Here is a 7,553-nt window from a genome sequence, read left to right as displayed (position 1 = left end):
GTAAGGCTATTAAACAAGCTAAGCGTCAGTACAGAGACAAAGTGGAATCTCAATTCAATGGCTCAGACACAAGAGGCATGTGGCAGGGTCTACAGTCAATCACGGACTACAAGATGAAATCCAGCCCAGTCACGGACCAGGATGTCTTGCTCCCAGGCAGACTAAGTAACTTTTTTGCCCGCTTTGAGGACAATACAGTGCCACTGACACGGCCTGCAACGGAAACATGCGGTCTCTCCTTCACTGCAGCCGAGGTGAGTAAGACATTTAAACGTGTTAACCCTCGCAAGGCTGCAGGCCCAGAAGGCATCCCCAGCCGCGCCCTCAGAGCATGCGCAGACCAGCTGGCCGGTGTGTTTACGGACATATTCAATCAATCCCTATACCAGTCTGCTGTTCCCACATGCTTCAAGAGGGCCACCATTGTTCCTGTTCCCAAGAAAGCTAAGGTAACTGAGCTAAACGACTACCGCCCCCGTAGCACTCACTTCCGTCATCATGAAGTGCTTTGAGAGACTAGTCAAGGACCATATCACCTCCACCCTACCTGACACCCTAGACCCACTCCAATTTGCTTACCGCCCAAATAGGTCCACAGACGATGCAATCTCAACCACACTGCACACTGCCCTAACCCACCTGGACAAGAGGAATACCTATGTGAGAATGCTGTTCATCGACTACAGCTCGGCATTCAACACCATAGTACCCTCCAAGCTCGTCATCAAGCTCGAGACCCTGGGTCTCGACCCCGCCCTGTGCAACTGGGTACTGGACTTCCTGACGGGCTGCCCCAGGTGGTGAGGGTAGGCAACAACATCTCCTCCCCGCTGATCCTCAACACGGGGCCCCACAAGGGTGCGTTCTGAGCCCCTCTCCTGTACTCCCTGTTCACCCACGACTGCGTGGCCACGCACGCTCCAACTCAATCATCAAGTTTGCGGACGACACAACAGTGGTAGGCTTGATTACCAACAACGACGAGACGGCCTACAGGGAGGAGGTGAGGGCCCTCTGAGTGTGGTGTCAGGAAAATAACCTCACACTCAACGTCAACAAAACTAAGGAGATTATTGTGGACTTCAGGAAACAGCAGAGGGAACACCCCCCTATCCACATCGATGGAACAGTAGTGGAGAGGGTAGCTAGTTTTAAGTTCCTCGGCATACACATCACAGACAAACTGAATTGGTCCACTCACACTGACAGCGTCGTGAAGAAGGCGCAGCAGCGCCTATTCAACCTCAGGAGGCTGAAGAAATTCGGCTTGTCACCAAAAGCACTCACAAACTTCTACAGATGCACAATCGAGAGCATCCTGGCGGGCTGTATCACCGCCTGGTACGGCAACTGCCCGCCCTCAACCGTAAGGCTCTCCAGAGGGTAGTGAGGACTGCACAACGCATCACCGGGGGCAAACTACCTGCCCTCCAGGACACCTACACCACCCGTTGTTACAGGAAGGCCATAAAGATCATCAAGGACATCAACCACCCGAACCACTGCCTGTTCACCCCGCTATCATCCAGAAGGCGAGGTCAGTACAGGTGCATCAAAGCTGGGACCGAGAGACTGAAAAACAGCTTCTATCTCAAGGCCATCAGACTGTTAAACAGCCACCACTAACACTGAGTGGCTGCTGCCAACACACTGTCATTGACACTGACCCAACTCCAGCCATTTTAATAATGGGAATTGATGGGAAATTATGTAAATATATCACTAGCCACTTTAAACAATGCTACCTTATATAATGTTACTTACCCTACATTATTCATCTCATATGCATATGTATATACTGTACTCTACATCATCGACTGCATCCTTATGTAACACATGTATCACTAGCCACTTTAACTATGCCACTTTGTTTACTTTTTCTACACACTCATCTCATATGTATATACTGTACTCGATACCATCTACTGTATGCTGCTCTGTACCATCACTCATTCATATATCCTTATGTACATGTTCCTTATCCCCTTACACTGTGTATAAGACAGTAGTTTTGGAATTGTTAGTTAGATTACTTGTTGGTTATCACTGCATTGTCGGAACTAGAAGCACAAGCATTTCGCTACACTCGCATTAACATCTGCTAACCATGTGTTAACCATTTGTATTCAGTCATGTTGCCAGACACCTTGCCCTGATTAAAAGCAGTGGTTCGCGCTTTCAGTTTCACGCGAATGCTGCCATCAATCCACGGTTTCTGGTTAGGGAATGTTTTTATCGTTGCTATGGGAACGACATCTTCGACGCACGTTCTAATGAACTCGCACACCGAATCAGCGTATTCGTCAATATTCCCATCTGACGCAATACGAAACATGTCCCAGTCCACGTGATGGAAGCAGTCTTGGAGTGTAGAGTCAGCTTGGTCTGACCAGCGTTGGACAGACCTCAGCGTGGGAGCCTCTTGTTTTAATTTCTGCCTGTAGGCAGGGATCAGCAAAATGGAGTCGTGGTCAGCTTTCCCGAAAGGGGGGCGGGGCAGGGCCTTATATGCGTCGCGGAAGTTGGAGTAACAATGATCCAAGGTTTTACCACCCCTGGTTGCGCAATCGATATGCTGATAAAATTTAGGGAGTCTTGTTTTCAGATTGGCTTTGTTAAAATCCCCAGCTACAATGAATGCAGCCTCCGGATAAATGTTTTCCAGTTTGCAAAGAGTTAAATAAAGTTTGTTCAGAGCCATCGATGTGTCTGCTTGGGGGGGATATATACGGCTGTGATTATAATCGAAGAGAATTCTCTTGGAAGATAATGCGGTCTACATTTGATTGTGAGGAATTCTAAATCAGGTGAACAGAAGGATCTGAGTTCCTGTATGTTTCCTTCATCACACCATGTCCCGTTAGTCATGAGGCATACGCCCCCGCCACTCTTCTTACCAGAGAGATGTTTGTTTCTGTCGGCGCGATGCGTGGAGAAACCCGTTGGCTGCACCGCCCGATAGCGTTTTCCCAGTAAGCCATGTCTCCGTAAAGCAAAGAACGTTGCAGTCTCTGATGTCCCTCTGGAATGCCACCCTTGCTCGGATTTCATCAACCTTGTTGTCGAGAGACTGGACATTGGCAAGAAGAATACTGGGAAGTGGTGCGCGATGTGCCCTTTTCGGAGTCTGACCAGAACACCGCCGCGTTTCCCTCTTTTTCGGAGTCGTTTCCTTGGGTCGCTGCATGCGATCCATTCCGTTGTCCTGTTTGTAAGGCAGAACACAGGATCCGCGTCGCGGAAAACATATTCTTGGTCGTACTGATGGTGAGTTGACGCTGATCTTATATTCAGTAGTTCTTCTCGACTGTATGTAATGAAACCTAAGATGACCTGGGGTACTAATGTAAGAAATAACACGTAAAAAAACAAAAAACTGCATAGTTTCCTAGGAACGCGAAGCGAGGCGGCCATCTCAGTCGGCGCCGGATGAGCCCTGCCGAGTCGTGTTTATGGGATAGTGAAGGCTGCTGAGTCATGTTTCTGGTATAGTGAAGGCTGCTGAAACGTGTTTCTGGGATAGTGAAGGCTGCTGAGTCGTGTTTCTGGTATAGTGAAGGCTGCTGAAACGTGTTTCTGGGATAGTGAAGGCTGCTGAAACGTGTTTCTGGGATAGTGAAGACTGGTGAGTCATGTTTCTGGGATAGTGAAGGCTGCTGAGTCGTGTTTCTGGGATAGTGAAGGCTGCTGAGTCGTGTTTCTGGGATAGTGAAGGCTGCTGAGTCATGTTTCTGGGATAGTGAAGGCTGCTGAAACGTGTTTCTGGGATAGTGAAGGCTGCTGAAACGTGTTTCTGGGATAGTGAAGGCTGCTGAAACGTGTTTCTGGGATAGTGAAGGCTGCTGAGTCGTGTTTCTGGGATAGTGAAGGCTGCTGAAACGTGTTTCTGGGATAGTGAAGACTGCTGAGTCATGTTTCTGGGATAGTGAAGGCCATACATCCACAGGCCATACATCCACAGGCCATACATCCACAGGCCATACATCCACAGGCGATACATCCACAGGCCATACATCCAAAGGCCATACATCCATAGACCATACATCCATAGGCCATACATCCACAGGCCATACATCCACAGGCCATACATCCACAGGCCATACATCCATAGACCATGCATCCATAGACCATGCATCCATAGACCATACATCCATAGACCATGGACCATACATCCACAAACCATACATCCACAGGCCATACATCCATAGACCATGCATCCATAGACCATACATCCATAGACCATGGACCATACATCCACAGACCATACATCCACAGGCCACACATCCATAGACCATACATCCATAGACCATGGACCATACATCCACAGACCATACATCCACAGGCCATACATCCACAGGCCATACATCCATAGACCATGCATCCATAGACCATACATCCATAGACCATGGACCATACATCCACAGACCATACATCCACAGACCATGCATCCATAGACCATACATCCATAGACCATACATCCATAGACCATACATCCATAGACCATACATCCATAGACCATACATCCATAGACCATACATCCATAGTCAAATGTGGATGTGATGAGAGCGAAATAGACATTCATAAGTTATGTGGATGCCCCCCATGTGTGCCCGGTTAAACATCTCATTGCCCCTCATCAGTACCCGGTTAAACATCTCATTGCCCCTCATCAGTACCCGGTTAAACATCTCATTGCCCCTCATCAGTACCCGGTTAAACATCTCATTGCCCCTCATCAGTACCCGGTTAAACATCTCATTGCCCCTCATCAGTATCTGGTTAAACATCTCATTGCCCCTCATCAGTACCTGGTTAGACATCTCATTGCCCCTCATCAGTACCTGGTTAGACATCTCATCTCTGTTCTGAGACCATACTGCTGGTGTCCTTTAGGAGGGGAGCTGTTCTGTGACCATACTGCTGGTGTCCTTTAGGAGGGGAGCTGTTCTGAGACCATACGGCTGGTGTCCTTTACAAAGGAGGGGAGCTGTTCTGAGACCATACTGCTGGTGTCCTTTAGGAGGGGAGCTGTTCTGAGACCATACGGCTGGTGTCCTTTACAAAGGAGGGGAGCTGTTCTGTGACCATACTGCTGGTGTACTTTACAAAGGAGGGGAGCTGTTCTGTGACCATACTGCTGGTGTCCTTTACAAAGGAGGGGAGCTAGTCTGAAACCATATGGCTGGTGTCCTTTAGGAGAGGAGCTGTTCTGAGACCATACTGCTGGTGTCCTTTAGGAGGGGAGCTGTTCTGAAACCATACGGCTGGTGTCCTTTACAAAGGAGGGGAGCTGTTCTGAGACCATACTGCTGGTGTCCTTTAGGAGGGGAGCTGTTCTGAGACCATACTGCTGGTGTCCTTTAGAAGGGGAGCTGTTCTGAGACCATACTGCTGGTGTCCTTTAGGAGGGGAGCTGTTCTGAGACCATACTGCTGGTGTCCTTTAGGAGGGGAGCTGTTCTGAGACCATACTGCTGGTGTCCTTTAGGAGGGGAGCTGTTCTGAGACCATACGGCTGGTGTCCTTTACAAAGGAGGGGAGCTGTTCTGAGACCATACTGCTGGTGTCCTTTAGGAGGGGAGCTGTTCTGAGACCATACTGCTGGTGTCCTTTAGGAGGGGAGCTGTTCTGAGACCATACTGCTGGTGTCCTTTAGGAGGGGAGCTGTTCTGAGACCATACTGCTGGTGTCCTTTACAAAGGAGGGGAGCTGTTCTGAGACCATACTGCTGGTGTCCTTTAGGAGGGGAGCTGTTCTGAGACCATACGGCTGGTGTCCTTTAAGAGTTACTGCACCAATGATAGAGGGGCCGTTACTGCATCAATGATAGAGGGGCCTGTTACTGCACCAATGATAGAGGGGCCTGTTACTGCATCAATGATAGAGGGGCGTTACTGCACCAATGATAGAGGGGCCGTTACTGCACCAATGATAGAGGGGCCGTTACTGCACCAATGATAGAGGGGCCGTTACTGCATCAATGATAGAGGGGCCGTTACTGCATCAATGATAGAGGGGCCGTTACTGCACCAATGATAGAGGGGCCGTTACTGCACCAATGATAGAGGGGCCGTTACTGCACCAATGATAGAGGGGCCGTTACTGCACCAATGATAGAGGGGCCGTTACTGCACCAATGATAGAGGGGCCGTTACTGCACCAATGATAGAGGGGCCGTTACTGCACCAATGATAGAGGGGCCGTTACTGCACCAATGATAGAGGGGCCGTTACTGCACCAATGATAGAGGGGCCGTTACTGCACCAATGATAGAGGGGCCTGTTACTGCATCAATGATAGAGGGGCCGTTACTGCACCAATGATAGAGGGGCCGTTACTGCACCAATGATAGAGGGGCCGTTACTGCACCAATGATAGAGGGGCCTGTTACTGCATCAATGATAGAGGGGCTGTTACTGCATCAATGCCAGCTACAATAGGGGCTGTTACTGCATCAATGCCCGCTACAATAGGGCCTGTTACTGCATCAATGCCCGCTACAATAGGGGCTGTTACTGCATCAATGCCCTCTACAATAGGGCCTGTTACTGCATCAATGCCCGCTACAATAGGGGCTGTTACTGCATCAATGCCCGCTACAATAGGGCCTGTTACTGCATCAATGCCCGCTACAATAGGGCCTGTTACTGCATCAATGCCCGCTACAATAGGGGCTGTTACTGCATCAATGCCCGCTACAATAGGGCCTGTTACTGCATCAATGCCCGCTACAATAGGGCCTGTTACTGCATCAATGCCCGCTACAATAGGGGCTGTTACTGCATCAATGCCCGCTACAATAGGGGCTGTTACTGCATCAATGCCCGCTACAATAGGGGCTGTTACTGCATCAATGCCCGCTACAATAGGGGCTGTTACTGCATCAATGCCCGCTACAATAGGGGCTGTTACTGCATCAATGCCCGCTACAATAGGGGCTGTTACTGCATCAATGCCCACTACAATAGGGCCTGTTACTGCATCAATGCCCTCTACAATAGGGCCTGTTACTGCATCAATGCCCGCTACAATAGGGGCTGTTACTGCATCAATGCCCTACAATAGGGCCTGTTACTGCATCAATGCCCGCTACAATAGGGCCTGTTACTGCATCAATGCCCGCTACAATAGGGCCTGTTACTGCATCAATGCCCGCTACAATAGGGCCTGTTACTGCATCAATGCCCGCTACAATAGGGGCTGTTACTGCATCAATGCCCGCTACAATAGGGGCTGTTACTGCATCAATGCCCACTACAATAGGGCCTGTTACTGCATCAATGCCCTCTACAATAGGGCCTGTTACTGCATCAATGCCCGCTACAATAGGGGCTGTTACTGCATCAATGCCCTCTACAATAGGGCCTGTTACTGCATCAATGCCCGCTACAATAGGGCCTGTTACTGCATCAATGCCCACTACAATAGGGGCTGTTACTGCATCAATGCCCGCTACAATAGGGGCTGTTACTGCATCAATGCCCTCTACAATAGGGCCTGTTACTGCATCAATGCCAGCTACAATAGGGGCTGTTACTGCATCAATGCCCTCTA

This window comes from Oncorhynchus gorbuscha, linkage group LG22, assembly GCF_021184085.1.
Source record: "Oncorhynchus gorbuscha isolate QuinsamMale2020 ecotype Even-year linkage group LG22, OgorEven_v1.0, whole genome shotgun sequence".
NCBI lineage: Eukaryota > Metazoa > Chordata > Actinopteri > Salmoniformes > Salmonidae > Oncorhynchus > Oncorhynchus gorbuscha.
Note: the sequence above shows the minus strand (reverse complement) of the source record.